This window comes from Bubalus bubalis, chromosome 22 (assembly GCF_019923935.1).
Source record: "Bubalus bubalis isolate 160015118507 breed Murrah chromosome 22, NDDB_SH_1, whole genome shotgun sequence".
In the NCBI taxonomy this organism is placed as follows: Eukaryota; Metazoa; Chordata; class Mammalia; order Artiodactyla; family Bovidae; genus Bubalus; species Bubalus bubalis.
The window spans coordinates 40,851,737-40,878,232 of record NC_059178.1 but is presented as its reverse complement, the minus strand read 5'-3'; the positions used below and the strand labels follow the sequence as shown (position 1 = coordinate 40,878,232).

The following is a 26,496-nucleotide window of genomic DNA, read 5'->3' as shown; positions in this document are numbered from 1 at the left end:
TCATATCTTCTGGCAAACAGTGAAGTTTTTTCAGATGGTAAGAGTTATGTAAAATTAAGCTACTATTTTATTTTTACTTTGTTTGCCAGGATGCTCTGAGTTTAATTGTTTGTTCCAGTGTAACAATTTTACTTCATTGTTGTTTTCTGATATATCCGTATTTTCCCCTGGATATTTAATTCTTGTTTTAATTGTTCTTATAGGTCTTTGTATTGTAAGCTGACTCAAATCCTGTTAGAAGCAGTGTGTAAGTAGAAAGTGATGCATGAATTGTTAGAATTGTCCCCATTAAAATATAGTCACTATTGGTTGCTTGGTCTTTTCTGCATATAGACCTTTCAAAACCAGGATTTCTAAAGTCTGTTACACAAGATGTGGTAGTTTCCATTCTATCAATTGTTTAACACTTCAGAAGACACGTGACATTTTTTGCAGGTTATCCCGTCTAATGCACAGGCTCAAGCATTAAGAGGAGATTCACCGAGTCTTGTGACTCAGGTGCTTGTTGAATTTCTGGTGTGACTTGATCGGGGTTCTGCTGATGGCTCTATTTCTTCTAGCTTGTGCGCCTCTGTGTTGGCTTTTTCTCGAGTCTGGCTTCCTTCAGCAGGGGTAGGGGCTGCCGGTTGCCTCTGATCAGGCCCTGTGCTTTACTCTGCTTGGGCCACACCCTGAGGGAGCCTGTTCCTAAACCAGAGAACAAGGATATTCTAAGTGGGCTGGACTAGTCAGACCTTGCCTGTATCTGTGACCCCCTCAACAAAGTCCCCAGGAGCTGCACGGTAGGGTGGAGGCGGAGTGGAAGACAGAGAGGGAGCTTTATTGCTTATTCCATCTGACAGGGCCAATGAAAAGAGATCAGGGGAAGGACATTTACCCACTGTGAGGAGAGCTACAAAAAAAAAACTGTGCGCACATGTATTTATTTGGGATGAACAACGCCAGATTGTACCTTGACAGATCTTGTAAGTTCTATCAAAACTCTCTCACGCTTGTTAGCCTCCAGTAAATATTTGTCTTGAGATGCCTTTAGAATGGGGCATTTGGAAAACTTCCTGCAAGTATATTTCTTACATATCTTATTTCTCTACCAGACATTTGCAGTTTTGTAGGATCCATCAACCAATTGATAGTGGGTTTGAGATGTAAGTTTAGTGCACCAGAGAAAGAGAGGTGGGTTTCATGTGCCCTGGGAACTGACTGGTGCTTGGCTCAATGTGTCCACCAATTGCTTTACAGGACAAAGATTCTTAGAGGAATTAATATATTTCTGCAAAGAGGGCTCAAAAGGGTTCTGGATACTTTTCCTTTTAATTAATCAAGAAATATTCCACTTCTTTTTAGAAATAACCATTTTCTCTCCCAATTCCTATATTTTCTTGTATCTGGTTATAATTTATGTCTGAAGTTAGCGATTCACAGAGGACCATCAGAATTTATGGAAAAGAAGAAAGGCTGTGAGTGCACACACAAGTACACACACACCCTGACCCACAGGCGGCTTCCCTTTACATCAAGCATCTTTCTCATTGCTGGACTATGGGTAAGGCAATGGCCTCCGTGAAAGGCCTTTTCCTGGAGAAGCACTGTGACTTTTGGGCTCCCTTGGCCATATGCTGCAGCATACACGCGTGTGCTTTTGGGTTTGAGAGTAAAATGACTTGAGGGTAGAGCGATGGGCATATTGGCTGGGGGAGGATGGAACAAGCTGTGCCATTTCTTTACCCAGTTGCCCTGAGAACCTGTTCACTGCTGGGGGAGGCCAGGGGCTTGGAGGGAAGTACAAATCTTGATGGCTTTGTCCTCAGCAAGGAAAACCAGGCCAAGGTGGCCCGAGGTTCTCTCTATAACAGGATCGGTGTGTGTGTTCTAGGTGTTGCTGTTATCCCTTCAGTAATTACTGTCAACTGCTTAACACCTCTTCCCACCTGTCTTCACTTCTACCTCAAAAAGCAGAAATGAGAAACTTGAAAAGGCCATTTGTTGAATCCAGTGTGTTTCAGGTCATGACACGAGTGAACAGGACTGTTTCTTGCCTTGAGAAACACTGGTGCAGGCCCGTGTCAACGATAAAGGCAAATCTCCATTCAAATGGAGCCAGCTGGTGGAGCTGTGCGCAGGCAATTATCTGAGTTTACCAAGGGTGGTGCCAAGGAAGACAAGGGGAGGACTAGGAAGGGCAGGCTGGGGCTGGGGGGCCAGACACATAGAGGCCTCACTCTCAAAGGGAGTGGTCAGCCATTCATATGACAAGGTGCCAAGATTGACTGCGCTGGAACATGACCTGAATCTTGGTTGAAGCTCCGGTTCTTGGAACCCAGCCCCAAATCAGGGCCTTGTTTGTTTGGTTTCCTTAATATTTATTTTATTTATTATTTATTTATTCGGCTGCACTGGGTCTTCCTTATGGCACGCAGAATCTTTTGTCTTCATTGCAGCATGTGGGGTCTGTAGTTGCGGCATGCAGACTCTTGAATTGTGGCATATGGGATCAACTTCCCTGACCAGGGATTGAACCCAGGCCCCCTGCATTGGGAGCACAGAGTCTTAGCCACTGGACCACCAGGGAAGTCCCCAGGGCCTTGTTGATCAGGGCCCTGAGGCAGACGCTTCATCATTAGAATATTGTGACTACTAGAATTTCTAGAAAGACCTTCGGGTAGGGAGAGTTGCCTGGGAGAGGAGTTTTAAACTTAGCACAGTCTGGTCTTTAGCAAAAGCCTGGAAGATTACTCAAAGGCTGTGGAGTACACCCACAGCTCCACCTGCCAGGGATTAAACTGGGAATGTGGGAATGCTGGTCCTCAGACCCAGACTGGGCCCAGCATCCTGCAGCGTTGCTTTCTCTTGACTGTAGTCTCAAGGTCGGGCTATCACCCTGATGTTGATGAGGGCATTCACAGCCCTTGCTTTACAGGCACCCTCAGGAGAAATGTGACCTACTTGAAGAACAGGAAACTGGCACTTCTCAGCATGAGACTTATTTTTGTCTAAGGGACATTGTGAGTCAGGTAAGCTTCTTGCAGTGTGGGAAGTTTCTTAAAGCTAAATGTGAGTATTCGACCTGTGTCTAGGGCTCTGTAGTATACATTTTCATGTTTACTCATTCCTGGCTCCGTTGTACTCCTTTATCCTTGTTTCATTGCTTCTTTTTCACTTACTTTTGCTTATGTTTCCTTGATGCATGTTATGTACACTTTTACGTTGCCTTCCAGTGCTGTGCCAGAACCTTTGTGGTTGTTAAATATTTGGGCATTTTATGAGCCACAGCTGATAGCTTGAAATTAGCCATAGTGGGAATATTTACACCATGGATATAGGCAGACACTACAAATAGGCCTTTCTTTGCCTCCAGGGAACTAGTTTACCAGCATACTACTGTTTATATCTTATCTAGAAATGGTGGAATCTTAATAAATGTGTGTTTTAGGACCTAGAGATGGTCATACTAAGTGGAGTGTCAGACGAAGACAAATATTGTATGATATTGCTTATGTGTGGCATCTAAAAAAATGTAACAAATGAACTTATTTACAGAACAGAAACAGATTCACAGATGCAGAAAACAAACTTATGGTTACCAAAGGGGAAAGGAGGGGAGGGATAAATTAGGGGTTGGGGATTAGCAAGTATATTTTATATACTACTGTAAATAAAAAAGATGAACAACAGGGATCTACTGGATAGCACTGGGAACTAAATTCAATATCTTGGAATAAACTATAATGGAAAAGAATCTGAAAAAGAATGTGTATGTATAACTGAATCACTTTGCCATGTACCAGAAACTAATACAACCTTGTAATCAACTATATTTCAATTAAAACATTTAATGTGTTTTTTAAAAGTACTATGAAATTATCTATCACATTTAAATATCGCATATGTTGGGACTTCCCTGGTGGTCCAGTGGTTAAGGCTTTATCTGCGCATTCACAACTGGGGGCATGGGTTTGATTCCTGGTGGCGGAACTAAGATTCCTCCTGCTACACAGCACAGCCAAAAACTAAATAAAATTTTAAAAAATACTGCTTATAATTTTAAATCTTAAGAACAGTGCCAATGTTTTGGGTCCAAAAATGTTTCTAGGGTAAATGAATTTATGAGGTTGTTTTTTATTGATGGTGAGGGAAAAACGGGCTTCATCCAGAACGTGCCTTCTGGTCCACTTGCCTGTGGTGCGGCTGTTCTGTAAAGGAGGATATTCATGTACGTGGATGTAGTGACAGCTGTTTACATTTCTGTTTGTCACATTTTGAGTTGTACTCTGGTAGAGCTAAGGTTTTGGTAAATCTAGCAGCATTAGAAGCAAGTTGATATCCCATTCAGTGTGCAATGGTTGCTAAGGGACCATTCAATGCAAATTAGAAGTAATAATAGCTCTGGTTTAAAAGGGCAAAGAATTAGGGCTGGGAAGGGAAAATGACTCCCTACAGAGGACAAGGGTTTTGCAGTGACAAATGTTGGCCGCTTGATCAGTCCAGGAACAGAGAGCCAAGGAGTGGGGACAGAGCAGGGATGGGGACAGCTGCATCATTCCTGGCAGGTCCCAGGCTCCTCTGGTCTCAGCTTGCCTCAGAGTAAGTGCAAATAGCTGCAGAAAGCATGTTTGTTATGCAGAGTTGGCAGCCCAGCAATTGCAAACCTCAGTGACAGCATGAAAGATAAGTTCTCTGACAGTAAGATGGCAATTCCTGGGCCACAAATGATACCACTGGAAAACACCCCCAAAGCTGAAGCTCTCCCAAAAGCATTGCAGCAGGACCATTCATTGACCACGGTAGAGCTAATGATGTCTGCGTGCTGACTGCCAGGTACAGGACCTTGCTGGTAAACACTTCCTTGTATAGCCCATTCTCACAACAGACAAAGAAGCTGGTGCATAGGTGGCTGAAGTCACTTGCCCAAGGTGCTCAGTGACCAAGAGAAGGAGCCAGGATCTGAGTGTCTGCTTTCAACTGCTCAGATCAAACAGAAAGAAAGATTTGCGTGAACAGTGATGGTCTGAAATGTGGTGATCAGGGCACAGGGAGCAGGTTAGTGAAGAGGGAGGTTGTAAGAAAGGCAAAAGAGAGAGACCAGTGGCAGACTGAAGGATGGAGACAGGACTGGGCCCAGTTCCCAACTCAGGAGACCTAGAGCCTTGAATCAGAAGGAGACGGAACCCACATAGAAAACCTAGACAGATCTGCTCTCTACTGGCCAAATAGCACCATTTATCAGACTGTTGCTGAATCTATATACTGTTAAAGGCAGCCATGGATGTAGGAACTGAGGGGTTACTTTGGTTTAGAGCACTTTGTAGAGGGGAGCATGCATGCTGAGCTGCACATCTGAAGTAATGACCTGTAATCCAAGAGGTGGATTCTCATCACATAGAGGACTTTCTTGAGCAGGGGATTGGGACAAGGGTTCAAAGATTCTAAGATAGGAGCAAACCTATAGAAACACTGATCTTACCCTTAAGGGAGCAAATGGCAACCTTTATGTCATTGGAACGAGTGACTGCCAAAAATTGGTTTACATGAACTCTTTCTTTTGGTCTTGAGGACCGTTATTTCTGACCAAAGGCCAGTAGACACTGTACTCTTTACCAGCTGATAAGAATCTCTGTGGCTTGCTGGTCAAGTAGTTATAGATTAAACCACCACACAAATGCACTGGGGCTAGACTTTGGTTGAGGAGCTCTTGGCTGCACATTGGACAGAACCCTGACTTTCACTCGATGTCTTTGTTGTTTCCAGATCCAACAGCACCGAAGGCAAGTTCTGGCTGCCAAGAAGGGAGCTGCAGGGTTGAAGCATCCTCTCCCAGCCTCTTCCCACAGGACCAAGTCCTCACCAACAGTTTTCTCTGTCTTTAAAAACAATTTTTTTATTTATATATATATGTGTATATATGTATATATATTTCATTGAAGTATAATTGACTTACAATGTTTCAAGTGCACAGCAAGGTGATTCAGTTATAAATATACACACAATATAAATATACATATAAATATACACATATTAATATACACATATCAGAGAAGGCGATGGCACCCCACTCCAGTACTCTTGCCTGGAATATCCCATGGATGGAGGAGCCTGGTAGGCTGCAGTCCATGGGGTCACTAAGAGTCAGATACGACTGAGTGACTTCACTTTCACTTTTCACTTTCATGCATTGGAGGAGGAAATGGCAACCCACTCCAGTGTTCTTGCCTGGAGAATCCTGGGGACGGGAGAGCCTGGTGGGCTGCCATCTATGGGGTCTCACAGAGTCAGACATGACTGAAGTGACTTAGTAGCAGCAGCAGCAAACACATATATTATTTTTCAGATTATTTTCCATTATAGGTTATTATATGATATTGACTGTAGTTCCCTGTAATATACAGTAAACTTTCATTGCTTGTTGCATATCTTTTTTTTTAATTAGAAATCTAACAAGGTATCATTTATATGCCACAAAAATATCTGTTTTAAGTGTACAATTCAATGGTATTTAGTGCATTTAAAGAGTTGTACATATCCTGTAATCTAATTTTAGAACATATCCATCATTCCCCCCAGAAAGAAGCCTCCTGTGCATTTGTGTTCACACCCAATTCTTACCCCCAGGCCCAGGCAACCACTGATCTGCTTTCTTTCTGAACAGTTTTATATGCGGATGAAACAGGGGATGTCTTGCAAACAGTATCTGCCCTGCATTTGGGATGAAGCAAAACACAGACTAGTTGACTATTTTTCATAGTCTCAGAAAAATAAAAGAATTCAGTAACTTTAAGGTATAATAATTTAATGTGTTAAAAGATGCAATAACCTACTGCTTTTTGTCTTTGAAGATATTCTGTGAAAGATCAGCTGTGAATTGCTGGCTGACTTGAAGATTCAAACTTTCATGTTGCTGGATGATCATAGAGCTGCCCTGGAGACTGTAGGGTGCGTGCCTAGATTTGTTTGTTACCATTTTTCCCTCTGAAATTCATATCATTCATTTAACTTGTATTCTGGGGGGCTTCTCAGAGTATGAACTGCTGTTACAAGGCAGATTTCATGAGGAAGTTGGCCCAGTGTTTGAACCCCTCAGAATCGGGAAGCTAGAACATCACAACCCCATTCGAATCCTGCCATGTGTCCGGTAGGATCGGGTGTCTATGTGTGGGCCCTCCCTCTCCTTCTCTGATAGACCCTTTCTTTCCTCCTGCAGCTTTCTCCTCTCTCTCCTGTGCTGTGGAGTTTTCCCTCACCACTGGTATCAGGATGCACATCTGCCACAATTCTTTTCATTTACAAAACCCCTACCTTTGACCTGGCTTCCTCTTCAGGTACTGCCCATCATCTCTGATTTCCTTTTCAGAGAATCATTGAATGGAATTGTCTAAGATAGCTATCCCTGCCTCTTCTTCATTCCCTCTTAAACTCATCTGGGCAGGGCTTTGCATCTGACTTTGGGCTTCTCTGATAGCTCAGTTGGTAAAGAATCCACCTGCAGTGCAGGAGACTCCAGTTCAATTCCTGGGTCGGGAAGATCTGCTGGAGAGAGATAGGCTGCCCACTCCAGTGTTCTTGGGTTTCCCTTGTGGCTCAGCTGGTAAAGAATCCACCTGCAATGCGCAAGACCTGGCTTTGATCCTTGGGTTAGGAAGATCCCCTGGAGAAGGGAAAGGCTACCCACTCCAGTATTCTGGCCTGGATCATATAGTTCAGTTTAGTTCAGTTCAGTCGTTTAGTTGTGTCTGACTCTTTGCGACCCCATGAATCGCAGCACGCCAGGCCTCCCTATCCATCACCAACTCCCAGAGTTCATTCAGACTCACGTCCATCAAGTCAGTGATGCCATCCAGCCATCTCATCCTCTGTCATCCCCTTCTCCTCCTGCCCCCAATCCCTCCCAGCATCAGAGTCTTTTCCAATGAGTCAACTCTTCACATGAGGTGGCCAAAGTACGGGAGTTTCAGCTTTAGCATCATTCCTTCCAAAGAAATCCCAGGGCTGATCTCCTTCAGAATGCACTGGTTGGATCTCCTTGCAGTCCAAGGGACTCTCAAGAGTCTTCTCCAACACCACAGTTCAAAAGCATCCATTCTTCGGTGCTCAGCCTTCTTCACAGTCCAACTCTCACATCCATACATGACCACTGGAAAAACGATAGCCTTGACTAGACGGACCTTTGTTGTCAAAGTAATGTCTCTGCTTTTGAATATGCTATCTAGGTTGGTCATAACTTTCCTTCCAAGGAGTAAGCGTCTTTTAATGTCATGGCTGCAATCACTATCTGCAGTGATTTTGGAGTCCAAAAAAATAAAGTCTGACACTGTTTCCACTGTTTCCCCATCTACTTCCCATGAAGTGATGGGACCAGATGCCATGATCTTCGTTTTCTGAATGTTGAGTTTTAAGCCAACTTTTTCACTCTCCTCTTTCACCTTCATCAAGAGGCTTTTTAGTTCCTCTTCACTTTCTGCCATAAGGGTGGTGTCATCTGCATATCTGAGGTTATTGATATTTCTCCCGGCAATCTTGATTCCAGCTTGTGCTTCTTCCAGCCCAGCGTTTCTCATGATGTACTCTGCATAAAAGTTAAATAAGCAGGGTGACAATATACAGCCTTGACGTACTCCTTTTCCTATTTGGAACCAGTCTGTTGGTCCATGTCCAGTTCTAACTGTTGCTTCCTGACCTGCATACAGATTTCTCAAGAGGCAGGTCAGGTGGTCTGGTATTCCCATCTCTTTCAGAATTTTCCACAGTTGATAGTGATCCACACAGTCAAAGGCTTTGGCATAATCAATAAAGCAGAAATAGATGTTTTTCTGGAACTCTCTTGCTTTTTCCATGATCCAGCGGATGTTGGCAATTTGGTCTCTGGTTCCTCTGCCTTTTCTAAAACCAGCTTGAACATCAGGAAGTTCACGGTTCACATATTGCTAAAGCCTGGCTTGGAGAATTTTGAGCATTACTTTACTAGCATGTGAGATGAGTGCTATTGTGTGGTAGTTTGAGCATTCTTTGGCATTGCCTTTCTTTGGGATTGGAGTGAAAACTGACCTTTTCCAGTCCTATGGCCACTGCTGAGTTTTCCAAATTTGCTGACATATTGAGTGCAGCACACGGGGTCACAAAGAGTTGGACGTGACTGAGCGATCCTTCTTTGCAGGTGACACTCCACCAAACTGGCCCATGGTGTTGTTGCCAGTGACCCGATGTGGCTGATCCCATAATTGACCCTCAGCCTCTCAGTGCAGCTTATCAGTTGCATTGACACCTTGATCCCCACCTTCCTGAAGTATTCCCTTCTTCTAGACCCTGGAACATCTCTGTCACTTGGCTTTTCTTGTGCCTCACTGGTCCTTCCTATTCAGTCTGCTGTGTTGGCCGCTGCTCCTCACATCTCCAGCATATCTGTGTTGGAGAGTCCCACGGCTTTCTTCTTCTCCTTTTCTCTCCTTGGCCTGGAACCCTCTTGAGGTGATCTCATGCAGGATGGTGGGTACTTTATATACTATCGCTCTTGACTTCCAAACTTGTATCTCTAACCCTCCCATCCTAAAACTATGGGAGTTCAAGAGAATTGTACATGGAGATGCTAGAAATGTGAGAGGGCTCAGTGGACCATGTTCTTGGACCTCTTCTCTTCTTCTTTGTACTCCCTCACTCCCTCACATCCAGTCTTATAGATTTATTTTAATGAAGTCCAGCTGGGTTTTTCTGTCATGGATCATGCATTTAGGATTACATGTAAAAACTCATCACTAAACCCAAAGTCACTGTAGATTTTCTCCTATGTTTTCTTCTAGAAGTTTTGTGGTTTTGAAGTTTACATTTTGGCCTGTAATCCATTTTGAGTTAATTTTTGGGGAAAGTGTAAGGAAGTCTATATCTAAGTTTATTTTTTATATTTTGACATTCAATTGTTCCAGCAATTGTTTTTATTGAAAAGACTGTCCTTTCTTCACTTAATTGACTTTGCTGCTTTGTCAAAGATCAGTTGACTATCCTTGTGTGGGCCTGCTTCTGAACTCTATTCTCTTGCATGTTTCATAACTTTAAATATCACTGCTGAGGCTCTTCAATGTATATGTCTAACCTGGACTGCCCCCCTGGAATCCAGACGTATATATTCACTGCCTTCCTGTACGTCCACTTGAATGCCTAACAGGCATCTCAGACTGGCCACGTCCACATGTAATATGATCTCCTTCCCCACCATCCAGTCTGTTCCTCCTCCCATCTCCATGGCAACTCCATCTTTCCTGTGGCTTCCATCAAAAATATGGACTTCTCTCATCAAATGGGTCAAGAAATTCTGTTGCTTCTACTTCAAAATACATCATGAATCCAACCATTTCTCATCATCTACACTACTACCATGCTGGTGCAAGCCACCATCATCCCTTGCCTGGTCACTACAGCAGCCTCCTAACTGGTCTCCCCGCTTCTCACCTTGCTTCCCAGTAGTCTATTATCCGCAGAGCAGCTGCAGGGATCCTGCTAAAGTCAGATCACGTCACTCTTTTCCCCAGGCCCCTCCAGTGTCTTTCGTTTGAATTCAGAGTAAATTCTAAAGACCTCACGGTAGCCCCTATGATCCTTTATCACTAGTACTACCCACTCACATCTCCCACCTCACCTCCCACTGCTCTCCCTTGTTCATTCTGCTCCTGCCATCCTGCCCTCCTCCCTCTTCTTCTAACATCCTACAGAGGCCCCTGCCTCAGGGTCTTGGCATCAGTCCCCCTACTGGGCACGTTCTTTCCCAAGAGATTCACAGGGCCTACTTCCTCACCTCGTTCAAGACTTTGCTCAGATGTCACCTTCCTTTTAAAAAAATTTATTGACTGAAGTATGATTGATTTACAATATTGAGTTAGTTTCTGGTGTATAGCAAAGTGATCCATATATATATATATATATATATATATATATATATATATATATATATAAAATGTATGTAAATGGGCATGTGGGGTGAGGGATCTCCTGGAGGCCAGAGCTGGGGTGGGATTGGAAGAGTCTGAATGGGGCAAGTCTGCTAAGGGCTCAGGTGAAGGAATGCTGAGGGTGCCCTGAAGCCTGTCTCAGCCCTCAAGATACCCGGGCTTGGATGACCCCTTAGAGGGCATCAGCAGCTAGCAGGGTTGACCTTGAGCCCTCGGACATAGGAGGCCACTTGCCCAGCTCTGTCCAGCCCACTCTTCTATACCCTGCCTGTGCAGTGGAGACCCAGTACATGGAGCGAGGGGAACAGGTGCTCCAAGCAGATGTTTCCCCATCCCTGGAGTCTCGAGCAAGCCTGGCCAGACAGGGGAGGAGGGCCCATGCTGGAAGCTGTGAAGTGGACTAAGCTAAGGGCAAGGCCTGAGGCCTACCAGAATATCACTGAGGGGGGAAAAGAGCCATTCCACCGAGCGCGGCTGACAGCAGTGGCCACAGGAGATAGCAGCGTGTGGCGTGAGCTCAGTAAAGCACCGGAGGGAAAAGGAACAATGTTTGAGGACTGAGCTTGCAGATCTAAATCCATGTACAACAGCAGAGAATCACCTTTGCTTCATGAGATAGCTTTACTTAAGATAAAGGGAGATAAAAAAGCAGAAAACTTAATTTCCTAAAAATATTTCAGATGTTGTTCCAGCTTTCTTCAGGACAAAATTTAAATCACTAGGTGAATTTGGTGGCTCAGATGTAGAGAATCCTCCTGCAATGCAGGAGACCCGGGTTTGATCCCTGGGTTTGGAAGATCCCCTGGAGAAAGGCAGGGCAACCCACTTCAGTATTCTTGCCTGAAGATCCCCATAGACAGAGGAGCCTGGCGGGCCGCAGTCCATGGGGTCGCAAAGAGTCAGACACGACTGAGTGACTCAGCACACACATGTGAATTTGTGCTCAGAAACTTGTTGAGAAGATGTAGACCTTGGTCTCCTCACCGTGCTCTTTGGTTTCCATGGGCCTATTCTGCCCATTACCCCACTCCAGTACTCTTGCCTGGCAAATCCCATGGACGGAGGAGCCTGGAAGGCTGCAGTCCATGGGGTCGCTGAGTGTTGGATATGACTGAGCGACTTCACTTTCACTTTTCACTTTTATGCATTGGAGAAGGAAATGGCACCCCACTCCAGTTCTCTTGTCTGGAAAATCCCATGGATGGAGGAGCCTGGTGGGCTGCAGTCCATGGGGTCGCTAAGAGTCAGACACGACTGAGCGACTTCACTTTCACTTTTCACTTTCATGCATTGGAGAAGGCAATGGCAACCCACTCCAGTGTTCTTGCCTGGAGAATCCCAGGGACGGGGGAGCCTGGAGGGCTGCTGTCTATGGGGTCGCACAGAGTCGGACACGACTGAAGCGACTTAGTAGTACTAGTAGTAGTATTCTGCCCATTAAGCAGAGACCCTGCTCCTGACCTGAGCTCCCATCTCATTAAAGGAAGCTGCTTAGTTCCAGATCATAGAATCATAGTTTTAGAGCTAAAAGGCATGAATTGGTTTATGATGCACAACATGCGGCATGCTCAGAGAGGTGGATGGTTTGATTAGGATCACACAGCAGGTTGGGGATTGTGGTAAGCAGAAAAATGGCTCTGAGGATGTCCACATCCTCATCCCCAGAACCTGAGATGATGCTCCCTTTCAGGGCAAGCAGGACTTTTCAGATGTGATTAAGTTAAGGATGTTGAGATGCGGAGAGAATCCTGGAGTACCCAGGTATCATCACAGGGGTCCTTGTAAGCAGGAGGCAAGGGGGCCAGAGTCAAAGAGAGAGATGTGATCATGCAAGCAGAGATCAGAGTGATGCTCCCATGAGCCAAGGAATGCAGGTAACTTCTGCTGCTGCTGCTGCTAAGTCGCTTCAGTCGTGTCCGACTCTGTGCAAGCCCATAGACGGCAGCCCACCAGGCTCCCCTGTTCCTGGGATTCTCAAGGCACAAACACTGGAGTGGGTTGCCACTTCCTTCTCCAATGCATAAAAGTGAAAAGTGAAAGTGAAGTCGCTCAGTCATGTCCGACTCTCAACAACCCCATGGACTGTAGCCCACCAGGCTCCTCCATCCATGGGATTTTCCAGGCAAGAGTACTGGAGTGGGGTGCCATTGCCTTCTCCGGCAGGTAACTTCTAGAAACTGAAAAAAGCAAGGAAACAAATTCTCCCCATCACCTGAGGAATTGCATCTCTGCCAACACCATGATTTTAGCCCCACAAGACTCATATCAAACTTCTGACTTCCAGAACTGAAAGGTAGTAAATCTGTGCTGTTTTAAGTCATTCAGTTGGGCAGTCTTTTATTAAAGCAACATAGGAAATGAATCCAGTAGTAAAGCCCCATTAAAGCACCCACCTTCTAAGCCCTGTTCCCCTGAACTTCCTGCCACAGTTCTGAGCTGGTGATGAAGCAGGGTGATTCCTTGAGCAGGTGGAAAGCCCCACAGGGCCCTGGCTTGAGTCCTGTGCTGTGACAGAGGCCTAGCAGGTGACAGAGGGTCTACTGGGTGGGGAAGCCTCTTTCCAAAGGGTGTGGCCAGTTCAGGTGTGGTTCAGACAAGGACAGCTACCAGAGTTTTGAGACCTAGAGTCCAGGGTGGTCAATGGTTGAGAGTTGTGGAGGCCACTGAGGGTTCTGTGCCTATGTGGACTTGGTGTCCAGAGGCCCCCTGGAGTGGGGGAGCGGGACTTCAGCACTGGACAAGCTCCTGGGTTGGAGCCAGGGCAGGAATGAATGGGGTGTCTGGTGGGAGGGCCAGATCTGCAAGGATGTGTAAGTGCCCGTGAAGGTCACTGGTGTTAAAGGCAGTGAATGAGACTTGGGGATGAAGTGGTCAGTGCGGGCCACTCAGCCTAGGGCTAGGTAGGGAGGCTGGATGACTGATCACTTCCCTTTCCAGCTGGGACTGCTTTAAGAACTGAGCTAGGGCTGGTAGGGATAGAGGGAAGGGATGTCAGTGAAGGCAGCTTCTGGAAGTTGAGCAAGACAGCGGCAGTGGAATGAGACAGAGCCATTATTCTGCCTCCCACAACCCCCAATGTGCTGTGTGATCCTGACCAAAGCATCCAGCTCTCTGAGCCTGCGTCGCCTTGTGTTTCATAAAGAATGGCTTGAGGCTGACCTTTCCCGCCACCCTCACAGACAAATTTAATAGTCACAGCAATATACAGCTAATGCAAAGTCCTGCTATGGCTGTAAAATAAGATCACATTTCCTTTTAAATGCCCAAATTCCAATAGCTCAGTGGCCCCAGTCTTGCCTAGATACTGGAATAACCTGGGGAGCTTTGGGCAAGGGCTTGTGGGCCACCCCACAGGGGTCCTACCCCTGACTTGACTTGTCCAGAGGCAGCCTGGGCACTGGGATTTGGAGAAGCACTTGAGGGCCCTGCTAGAGTAGCCCCATGAGCTTATCACCTGTAAGCTGATCTCTCTAAGGATCCCCCAGCTGTGTCCCAGGTTCCTCCAGGGCTTGGGGCAGGGCCCCCACAGTTTCCAGCACAGCCTCCTGACCATGCTGCTGGGCCCCTGCCTCCTGACCATGTCGCTGGGCCCCTGCCTCCTGCTCTGGAACCTTGGCCTCAGGAAATGGTGCTCTCCCTAAAGCTATGGCTCCAAGTGTAAGACTGGCCCTCTTGTGAAGTGGGGCAGGGCACCCAGGCCTTCCTGAGGCCCCAGGACAGTGGATGGGAAGCAACCAGGATGAGGTGGCTCGCAGGGCCCACGGGGCCAGGCCTGTCCTTGGGGACTCTCCCAGGGCGACTCAATCCCCTGCCAGAGGGACCAGCTTGTCCCCTGCCCAGCCATGCTCTGGATATCACGAGCATTCACAGAGCAGACCCCAGATCTGTCAGCCAGCTCTAAGGTCTGACCCGAGCCCCACCTTCAGCCCCAGGACAGCGGGAAGGAAGGTACATTCTCTGGAGGGAAGCCCGTCCTCATCCACAGTCCCCTGATGTCCTCCAGAGACATCCAACAAATGTACAACGTCCGCCCTTCCAGGTAGATGGGCCTCAGGAGTCTGAGTAGGACTGTCTCCTCCAGCGGTGAGCAGAGGGCAGGATTCAGGACTGTTTCCTTCACCATATGACTGCTTGTTTGGGCATCCCAGGTGGCCCAGTGGTAAAGAATCCGCCTATCAGTACAGGAAACATAATGAGACGTGGATTCAATCCCGGGGTCAGAAAGATCCCCTGGAGAAGGAATTGGCAACCCACTCCAGTATTCTTGCCTGGAGAATCCCATGGACAGAGGAGGCTGGTGGGCTACAGTCCACGGGGTCACAAAGAGTTGGACACGACTGAAGCGACCTAGAATGCAGGGAAGCCAGGAAACAACACCCCAATAGCTCAGATGATAACAGGCAACGATTCACAGCTTGAGTCCATCCAGACAGTGGCCATGTGTCTCCCAGAGAAAGGCTTCAGGGAGGAGCTCTTTCTTGTGGTTACAAATTAGTCACAAAAAATGAATATTTATAGAGGATGAGAAAAAAAGGACAGCAAACTTCTAATTTTAAAATGCCAAAAAATGCCTTCAAGAGCACCAAATCCAGGAAAATGACCTAATATTTTCATTGACAACCTGACATATCTCTATGCTTTTCCCTATTATTATTATTATTATTTTTTTTTTTTGGCTTCATGCTCTTTGATCACCCGTCATATTCTCTGGAGAGACTCAAAAGATAAACACGTTCTGTTTGGCATAATTTCACATTAGCATAATTTCCTTGAGCCTGATTGATCAAAATTCACTGCATCTGGAATGACAAACTTAAACAGGGCAAGATGTGTCTGATACTTCCAATGGGATCTGATATGTTGGGATATAGAAAACGTGTGACTTCCACGGAGACGTACATGCTCAGTGTTGGGAGTATTTATAGGTTTGTGTCTTTTAAACACAGAGGTTTTGATAAAAGTTTATCAGAAAAGAGAGAGAAGAACATGGTATATTTATAATTGTCTACACTTCAGTCTGGAGACTGTTTGTGACAGGAGAGAATGGCCCTTCTGATTGCTGTTGATGAGAGCTGAATCTTCTGCTTGCAATTCTACACATCTGGTGAGGCAAGGAATTTTCCAGAGACCAGCTCCTGGCTGGGTACATTTTAAACCTTGTTTATCCTTCTCCCCACAGTGCTCTGTTGCTGGGTGCCAAAGACATATTCTTGTTATAATATGGCCCTGGGCCCTCAACCTTCATGGCCAGGCCCGAGGAGCCCGCCCAGAGAGTGGCAAGACCCTTCCTGGGGAACATTCTTGTGCCAGGGCAGAAACTTAGCTACACATGGAAGTGACTGCAGACCACCACTTAAAGTAAATGCCCCCCAACCTCATTTCCCATGCTGGATCCCCCAAATGCCATGGACGTTCCCCTGTCACCTGGCCTCTAGGAGAGTATGACATAGGGGACTTTGGAGTGGATGTAGGCAGTGGTCTTATGCAATGATGGTAGACTATCTTAGTTTAAAATATTTACAGAAACATATGACTTTGTTTCCAGGGTCTGTGAAGCAACCTGGCAAGAGAACGGCCCTGAAGCTGGAGCTTCAGAGGTGTCATTGGCTGAAGGTACTGCCCCTGTGCTGTGCACATAGTCCTCCAGACCCGAGCAAGGGGGACTTGTTTTACATTTGAATAGCCAATAGGCTATTTAGAATGTTTTTCCTATAACAAGGGACACTGCCTCAAAACTTAAGCCTCTACTCTTTGGTAGCCAGAAAACTATTATACTTGAAAGTTTAAAGTTTTTTCCAGTATCTAGAGTCCCTTGGACAGCAAGGAGATCAAACCAGTCAACCCTAAAGGAAATCAACCCTAACTATTCACTGAAGGACTGATGCTGAAGCTGAAGCTCCAATACTTTGGCCACCTGATGCAGAGAGTCGACTCATTGGAAAAGACCCTGATGCTGGGGAAGATTGAGGGCAGGAGGAGAAGAGGGTAACAGAGAATGAGATGGTTGGAAGGCATCACTGACTCAGTGAACGTGAATTTGAGCAAACTCCAGGAGAGAGTGGACAGAGAAGCCTGGTGTGCTGTAGTCCATGGGGTCGCAAAGAGTCAGACATGAGTTAGTGACTGAACAGCAACAATTCATTAAGAGTTAATTTTTTTTTCATCCAGAACTAGCCATTTCCCTTTTTACATCCTTAAGGACACCTTGCTGATATTTTAGTTATCTGATGTCAGTCACTCAATGAGTGTTTTGTGAACTGAAATCTATAGGTCCTTGAGGAGAATTTTAAAATGCTTTGTTGGGTGAAATGGTAAAAAATTCTGGGGAAGTTTGGTGGTTCCTTATGAAACTAAACATGTCATTACCATACAATCCGGCACTCTCACCTGTAGGCACTCTCACTCTCACTTCTTTCATCCCAAAGAAATGAAAATTTATGTTCACACAAAAACTTGTACATGAATGCTCATGGAAGTTTTATTTATAATATCCCCCAAACTTGAAACAAACCAGATGTCCTTCAGCAGGTGAATGGTTAAACAAACTGTGCTGTATCCATACCACGGAATCCTAGCCAGCAATAAAGAAAAGAACAAACTCTTGATACACACTATGCTTTGGATGAAGCTTAAGGGAATTATACTGCGTACAAAAGCCAGTCCTAAAAGGCTGCATACTGTATGGTTCCATTTACATAAGACTCTCAAAATGGCCAAACTATAGAGATGGAGAAGAGATCCGTGGTTGCCAGGGGCTTGGGGGTGGCGTAGGTACAGCATAGAGGGGAGACGTGTGTGGTTATAAAAGGGTAGCTCCAGGGATCCTTGTGGTGATGGGACTGGTCCTTGTCTTGACTGTGGTGGCGGAAGTTGCTCATGGGATGAACTTGCAGGGAACTAAACATACACAAAAGTAAGCGCAAATAAGTAAGTGCATGTTAAACTGGGGAAATCTGGTTCAGATTGGTACTTTGCCATAGTCATCGTCAATGTCAATATCCTGGCTGTAATCTTATTATAGTTTTGTGAGATGTTGTTACCATTGGGGAAACTGGTTGAGGGATGTGTGAGATCTCTAGGTATTTCTTTTCTTTTTTTAAAAAAATAATTGTATTTATTTATTTTTGGGTGTACTGGGTCTTCATTGCCCTGAGGGCTTCTCATCATCCTGGCTTCTCTTGTTGTGGAACATGGACTCTAGGGCACTCGGGCTTTAGTAATTGCAGCTCGGTTGTCGTGGCTCCCAGGCTCTGGAGCACAGGCTCAATTGTTGTTGTGCACAGGCTTAGTTGCTTTGTGGAATCTTCCTGGACCAGGGATCGAACGCATGTCTCCTGCATCGGCAGGTGGATTCTTTCCCACAGAGTCACCTGGGAAGCCCTTGGTATTATTTCTGATAACTTCATGTGACTGTGCAATTACCTCAAAACAAGTTTAATTAAAAATTATGTGAATATTTCGATGGTAATAAAAAGACAAGTATCTGTACATTCTGGATGATCCGAGTGACCCCTTTATAGCCTTATAAGCTAGTTCCCCAGTGGATCATCAGTGCTTTGTTTGGAATGAATGTTTATTGCCAGTCACTTTGCACAAGTAACAACATCTTGGCAAGAACAGAATCAATGACAAGCCTCCCCGGTGAGCAGGCCAAGTGTCAGAGAAAGATTCTGCAAGGCAGAACTGAAAAACATTCTTATTGGCTCCCTAGGGTTGACTGTATTATTGTAATGCCAGTTAAACATGCAAGCTCATATACAGATTTCTAACTGAATATAATAAAAACTACAAAACCAATAAAATTCAAATTAGTGCCATTAATTTACTGCAATGAATGATGCTGCTGTGTTGAAACTAACTGGTTGATTACAAAGTGGCGATTATACACACACTGCTACAGGGCTTGCTACCATTTTTTTTCAGAACTGGGGCTACTTTGCTTACAACTTGAACTTCCTAGGAAGCCAGGGCGCACGTCGGAAAAGGCCTCAGCTCCTCTGGGATAAATATAACAAGGACCATTAGTTCTTAAATCTTCTTAACAGTACACTTTCGTGCTCAGACATATCCTTGACCAGCTTGGTTAGCTTGTTTCCTGGCCTTAGCAAATACAAGGATTATTTCTGCAGGCTATCCCCTCGTGAAATGACCACAGAGAATGTGACAATCATGGGGAGATTGGAAAATTATAAAAAGCAGATACAGAAACGAATTATTTTAGTGATTGTGAGGAAAAGGCACAGAACTTCTGAGAAAATCACAGTCCGACTGCCCAGCACACCGAATAATGTTCATGATAATGATGCTTATAGTGATGAATGGAAGGTTGAGTTAAGTTGAGAGGCTCACGCTTGGGAAGACTGGGTGGTCCCACCTGGACCCTCATGTGTTTTGGAGTTCTGGTCCTTGAACAAGCACACTTCTGTCTTCCGCAGTCCTGAGCATCCATGGGCAACTCTTTCTCAGTAGGAAGAAGGCAGACGCTGTGGGCATCTGTGCTTGAGCTTGTGTGTTGGGATGGGACGCGGGAGGGAGATGGAATTCTATGACATGCAGAACAAATGGCCTCACATGCGATTAATTGTGCCCCCCACTTCATGGGCTCTCAGGGCTGCTGATAATTGCTCCCCTTTTCAGGATTTCAAGGTGGCACATCCGACCTTTCAAGCTTTCATCTTCACACCTCTTCATGCCTCTTATGACAGATAATTACAGCTGAGGATGAACACCAACAGGAAAGCAGACCTCTTATCTTCACGTTAGGCACTTCCACCAACATTTTAAGACAAATTATTAATAACTGTGCTTGAGAAAACGGTACCAGCAGAAGCTTCTGAGATCTGAATTGTTTTGTGACTGTGGAAGAAAGAAGGCCATTTCCATGACAAACAGGGGAACTTTTATGAAGTGATTAAATATTAATTTATCCAACAAATATTTATTACATGCCTTCAGTGTTCAAGATGCCTTATTAGAGACCACAGAGTACACAAAGCCATACATGATTCAGTTCCTGATCTAACGGAGTTTATAACCTGGGAGTTTAAAATAAGATTTATTGTTCCAAAGTCCTACCATATAAAGAAGTGTCAAAGATGTAGTTCAGTGACTTCCCTGGTGGTCCAGTGGTTAAACTATGCCTGCTAATCCGGGGGACACAGGTTCGATCCCTGGTCCTGGAAGATCCCACATGCCAAGGGGCAACTGAGCTGGCTTGTATGCCACAACTACTGAGCCCATGCTCTGCAGCCCATGCTCTGCAATGAGAGAAGCCACCACTATGAGAAACCTGCACAGCCCAACAGAGAGTACCTGCTGCTTGCCGCAACTAGAGAAAAGTCCATGGGCAGCAATGAAGACCCCAAAATAAACACATAAATAAAATAAAGAAGAATTAACTATTAAAAAAAGAATTAGCTGTGCAAAAATGGAGTTCAATCTTAGTGACCAAAGAGGCAAGAAGTGGGGATGTGTAATGAGAAGGCACCCCCAAGCTGCCCCAGAAGGATGAACAGTGCAGTAGGGCAGGAATGGGCAAGGGCATGCTCCATGGAGGGCATGGTGTGGGCAAAGTTGTGGGGGTTGGCGGTAAGGAAGCAGTGAGTTTCTCTGGACAATGAAATCCTGATGGAAGAGTAGCTGGAGATGGGCAGAGACCAGATTGTAAAGCACTTTTAAAATGCCGGGCTAAGCAGTTAAGCTTTATTCTTTGGGAAGTAGAGTGACCAGTAGCGGTAGTATTAGTGGGGACAATTAGAATGGATGAGAGCAATCTCCACCCGACTAGGAGGCCGCCGCAGGAGCCCAGGTCAAAGGCCTGAAGAGGGGAAGTGAAACTTTAGTTTCAGGGAATCTGGCATGACCATGTCAGGTCAGTCTGGAGGGAGGCGAGCCTCATTTTTGGTCATGGGCAGCGATAGGGAAAGCAAATGTTTGATAAGACTGTACAGGATTCATCGGGAGGGAACCCAGCTTCCAAGGCATTCCTGCCCCAAAAGGCTTGCCCAACTTCATTGTTTTTGTTACTGAGTCCAATCTTGCACTGTTTGCCCGCATGACAGGCCATTAAAGGGAAAGACAAGTTGCTGGGGCAAAGAATAGAAACTTTATTTGAAAAGCCAGCAAACCAAGAAGATGATAGACTTGTGTCCCCAGGAAACCATCTTGCCTGAGTCAGAATTCAGGCTTTGTTTATACTAAAAGGGGAGGGAGGAAAGTCAACTATTTCCTGGCTCCCATCAGCCACCAGAGATGTGTTAATTTCCTCCTCCTTGCAGTCATTCACAGGTGGGTCTGGTCAGGTTGTTTACTGTGAGCTAAGCAAGGGTATTTTAGCTTAATGCTCATTACCTGGGGAGGCAGGTTTCCCAGAGATGGGCTATTATGTATAATTTAAGCTTATAAGCAACATCCCTTTAGTAATTAATTTATAACAGAATAAAAAGTTTCTTCCCTATTACCTTTTGGAACTAATGTACTAAATTTATCTTATCTGCAGGTTGACATTTTGCAATTTTGAACTGACCCTATGTAGTTTCATGAGATGTGCCTTGAATCTCCCCAGAAGGTAACCCACACCAGTCGGTGAGTCTCAAACCTATTGCTAGAGTTGGTCAGGACCCTAAGATTGTGCCTAGCACCCAGTAGGAGCACAGCAAATGCAAGATGTTTATAACCGTGGTTCCTATGAAAGACCAAGCTCAAATCAGACCTTCCTTTATTGGTTCATTCACTTGGCCGAGTATGCCGAGCCCTACTATGTGCAGGAGCCAGGCACGTCTGTGGCTGTCTGCCTCCGTGCTTTTCCCCTTCTCTGAACTCCTCTTCCTCTCTTCTGTTTTCCTCACCAGCAAGTTCTTCCCTCCAGAGGTGGGAGGGAGTAGAGGTTCACCAGCAAGGAGAGGGTTGAGGGCCGCCTTTGTGGGGAGTAAGCCATGAAGTCTAAACGTGTCCCCAGGCATGGAGCAGCATCGCGGGTGCATATGGCAGCAACAGCAGGTACTGCATTGGGAAAAGGGGAGAGGGGGGCTGGGGGAGGCCTGGGGAAGCCTGGTCTCCGTCTGTGCCAGGCACAAGTTCTTTACCATCACACCTCATGCCTGTCATGACCTTCCAGTGAATGCGGCCCTATCATCCTGATTTTAAAGATGGAGAAACTTGTTTTCACAAGGACTATGTAATGTTGCCTAGGTTACACAGTTTGTAATCTGGATTCGAACCCAGAACATTCTGGCTCCAAAGCTCAGGCCCTGGCCCAGCCCACACTCTTAACCTCTTTACTGTCCCCTAAAGACAGATAACAACCTGACCACCATGGCCTGAACGGGTACGTGGTTCACCGCCTTACTTCCGGTGCTTTGCGCAGGGTCAGGCACACACTGGTGAGGGTGTTAGTCCCTCAGTCATGTCTGGATCTTTGTGACCCCATTGACTGCAGCCCACCAGGCTTCTCTGTCCATGGAGCTCTCCAGGCAAGAACACTGGAGTAGGTAGCTATTTCCATAAAAGCTCATGAAGTGTTTGTAAAATGAATATATAAGAATGCATAATTTCTTTGCATCAGTGTCATGTTCTATTGTTAGTGCTCAGATTTCAGGGGTAACAAACATGATCCTATCCTGCTCTGCCTGTAAAAATGACCCCGTGCAAAGGCCAGGACAGGTTTAATAGCCCCATTTTGCAGAGAAGGAAACTGAGGCTTAGGAAGTTTAACTGACTTGCCTGAAGTCCCAGCGTAAGGGCATCACGATGTAGAATTCAAAAGCCTTTTTTTTTTTCTTTTTTTACTTTAGCTCAATACCCCTTCTCCACGGCTGTGCTTCTTCCTCTAGTAATGAGGTAGAAGCCAAAGTGCAGAGTCTTTCTTTCCTCATTAGCATTCTTTCCAAAACAGGCGCCAGTGGGCCCATCGCATAAAATGCCATAAAGCAGATTCGTGTGGTCTTCGTCCTGCTCTGGAAGCATCTGTGAGTTGTGCTCTGGAGGCAAGGGGAGAAAATGTATTAGGTTCTCTAATATGATAATAATATAAAAGAAATTTATGGTGCCCCAGAGGGAGAGAATTACAAATGGATGAAAGGTGACTATTTAATGTAGAGGCTTTATTTTAAAGGGGTATGAAAATAAATAGAAGAAAATAGAGCGCAAGTAGAACCTGCAGAAAATGGAAAGTGGATTGGCCTTGTTTCACGGCGCTCCTGCTGCAGCCCACCTCCCTGCGTAATGATGGCCATTTTTAACATTTCCGACTTCATCATTTTTCAAGTAGCTCCACTGTCTCTTGCTTATTTGCCAGTCCTCAAGAGATTTCTAGAATTCCAGGAGTGTGTTTGGCCTGTCTTTCCTTCCCTTACTTCACCACCTCCCTTAAGGTTCTTCCTGAAGTCAGACCCTGGGCCAGGCTTGGTGATGGGAACTTGTGCGCCTGAGTCCATGATGCTATGACATCTGCGTGACCAGCTGGGGGCGCTCTGTGGGCAGGAGCCATGTCCCAGGAAGCCAGGAGGTTGTAGATCCTCACTTCACACACCCAGGTCTCTGGTTGCCACCCTATCCCCTTCTATTTCCCCTCCCTCACCCCTGGGCAGGTTGTTCTGAACTCTGCCGGGAGATACACAGGGACCTGCACCCCAGAGGCATAGCCAGGGTGGGCTTCTGCCCACCACCCTCTTGTGGCAGGCCTTAGTCTGCCCTGCCTGACCCATCCCAGCCCTGCCCTGGAGGGAAGCTGCCAGGACGCTCTGAACAGGCATGTCAGCCCTGAACTCCAGCTGCACTTCACCAAGACCTCGCAGGACGTAAACTCGGCTCAAGTTTCCCCAAGTCCTGCTTCACTCCAGACTTCACTGTCCTCAGGAGGCCACTAACCTGCCACCTACAATGGTCTCCCTGTCCCTGGTGGCTCAGATGGTAAAGAAATGTGGGAAACCTGCAAGAAACCTGCAAATGTGGGAGACCCAGGTTCGATCCCTGGGTAGGGAAGATCCCCTGGAGAAGGGAATGGCGACCCACTCCAGTGTTCTTGCTTGGAAAATTCCATGGACAGAAGAGTCTGGTGGGCTACAGTCCATGAGGTCACAAAGAGTCAGACATGACTGAGCGACTAACTCTTTCACAACAGTGTCCACCTGCTACAGCCGCTCTTTGATCAAACTAAAGCATCTTTTCTCCTTTATTCTCTGTCTGCGGCCCTCCCAGCCTGCTGGTTTCAGGGTCTCCCGTCCTGCAGGTGGGCTCTGGGGGTTTTGAGTTTTGCTCTCAGCTTTTTTGTCCCGTTCTGTCTTCACTCTGACCTCTTGTTGACGCAGACAAGCCAGGTAGCCCCATCTCAGCATGGGCTTGGAGGAGACGATGGTTCCCTCCAGGGCTGTGAGGGGTTGGATGGGGATGGAAGGGCCCAGGCAGTGAGGAGACAGGAGGCTGGTCTTGTCTTTATCTTCCTGCAACATCGCCCCTCTCCACTATTCAGGCCTCCCTGCTCCCTCTGCCTGGACTCGCCTTCCAGCCCGGCAGCGCCCGGAGCTTCCCACAGTCCTGTCTCCTGTGGTGGTCCCCATTCTCCCCTGACCAGGGTGGGGCCCCTGCCCCTCTGCTGTTCCAGCTGAGCCCCCACGTGAGACAGACTGGGGGTGGAAGGCCTGGCTCAGGGCACCTGGAGGATGTGCCAGGGGGCAGGTGCAGGGGCTCCTGTGGACTGAGGCTCTGCCTCTGCTTGGCCCACACTTTTACTGGCTGGTTCGTGGGGACCAGCTCTCCTAGCATCCTGCAAACAGGCAGGGCATGGCTGCAGCCTCCAGGTCTGTTTCTCGGGGTCGCACAGAGTGGCCTCACCCCCAGCCACTGTCCGGCAGGGCTGGGGCTTGACCTCCCCACGCCATTGCCTCATCACGGGGCTTTTGCTTCAGGGCTCATCCTGCCTCCATGTCCCTTGGTTTCTCAAAATACACCATAGGGTGCCACACATGCGCACAGTCAGACGTGCTGACGAGCACTGGGAAACCTTCACTTTCTTAAAACAGAACTCTTAATGCAAACACACTTCTGCTATTTTTCAAAAGCCAGATCATCGCATACAGAATTTCCATTTCTTCTGAGTTTAGTTCGAGCCTGGCTGCTGGGGGACACGGCTGACATGGGGTGTCTGGACTCTCTGGGGTGGGGGAGCTTCTCCCAATAGCAGGCAGCAGGCAAGGCCTGGGCCCCCTGACAGGTCTCTTTTCTCAGAGGTCCTGTCCTGGGCCCTAAGAACATAGCAAAGTCTTAAAAGGTGAATGATTCCAGGAGATACAGGACAGAAAGTGAAAGGAGTCTGGGGAAAAAACTTATTTGGGTAATGTGTGCTCTGCGTGCACAAACACTTGAAGACAATGGTGAGAATTCAGGTCACTGGAAAGAGCCCTTGTGAATTTTTTAGGTCCTTTAGGCAGGAAAAGGGATTTTTTTTTTTTCGTTTAAAATATTCAGTTTTAGGGCTTCCAAGGTAGCTCAGTGGTCAAGAATCCGCTTGCCAATGTGGGAGACCCAGGTTCGATCCTTGGGTCAGGAAGATCCCCAGGGGGAGGAAATGGCAATCTACTCCAGTATTCTTGTTTGGGAAATCCCATAGACAGAGGAGCCTGGCGGGCTACAGTCCATGGGGTTGCAGAGTCGGACATGACTTAGTGACTAAACAACAACAATTCAGTTTTAAGTTTCTGTGTAAAATGTGGACATAATATTGTTATTTCTCTTCCTCCTAACTGGTGAATCTGTGGGATTCTTGTCTTTCACTGAGAGAAAACCGTGTCTTATCGAATTTCTGCAGTTTTACTTAACATCTAAACTGTGTTCAAAGCCCATTGCCTTCTTGAACAAGGCTGATGGTCTGCATTATTGGAGCAGAAGTAGAATGGGCAAAGCCTCAGTTTATTCTCACGTCAATCCATAATTTCCGCGAAGACTTTAGCTGACAGGGGCTCTGGAGGAGAAATTTCAATAGGTCACCTTTGGGGAAATTGAACTTGGGCCCTTTTAAAAAAATTCTGGACAGACCTCATTTTATTTTGTAAGAAAACCTAGAAATGACTCACCAAAAAGAATCCACATAAAAATGATATGTAGGAGTTTTTGAATAAAAATAAGCCATAAATAAGTAATAAATCCTCGATAGGCCCATTGAAAATGGATAGCAATAATGTTGTTTACTGCCTCACTCCCAAAGCACAGATATTTATTATAATTCAGGGCAATTCATTGTACTTGTCTGGCATTTATAAAATTCTCATCATAGTATTAGAGTAAGAACCCATTTCCTAGGAAGTATTGTTGTAATAAACTGTAATTAGTGGGTTGTAAACAGCCGTAATTCATTTTTGGAAGGAAAAGGCATGTGGACAGCTAAATATTTGTGAGCCGGTCTGCTCGCTGGAGCATTTCCATCAGCTGGACGCGCACCTGGAGCGCGGGGCTCGTGCAGGCCGCAGCCGGATTCCTCAGCTCCAGGCTGCCTTTCACGGAGACCAATGGTTTTTCCACTGGTTTTCTACTTCCCCGGAGGACCGTCCCAGCGCTCCATCTCGATGCAGCCTCT

The 26,496-nt window shown here is 46.3% G+C and overlaps 2 long non-coding RNA genes and 1 other non-coding gene across 4 annotated transcripts; 1 reads left to right on the top strand and 2 right to left on the bottom strand.

Annotated features, from left to right (window-relative positions):
• LOC112581397 lies at positions 1-26,422 on the top strand. 2 transcript variants are annotated; one of them, XR_006547631.2, is made up of 7 exons: positions 1-2,446; positions 2,918-3,011; positions 6,831-6,927; positions 16,474-16,541; positions 21,427-21,512; positions 21,779-21,926; positions 26,286-26,422. It is a non-coding gene; the product is annotated as an uncharacterized LOC112581397 (long non-coding RNA). The 2 variants fall into 2 exon arrangements; XR_006547630.1 differs by lacking the exon at positions 1-2,446 and having other exon boundaries at positions 2,473-3,011.
• Positions 2,497-2,569, bottom strand: TRNAG-CCC. Its single transcript has one exon. It is a non-coding gene; the product is annotated as a tRNA-Gly (tRNA).
• On the bottom strand, positions 25,579-26,496 carry LOC123331145. Its single transcript, XR_006547632.2, has 2 exons — positions 26,361-26,496; positions 25,579-25,884 (listed from the first exon to the last, which is right to left on the bottom strand). It is a non-coding gene; the product is annotated as an uncharacterized LOC123331145 (long non-coding RNA).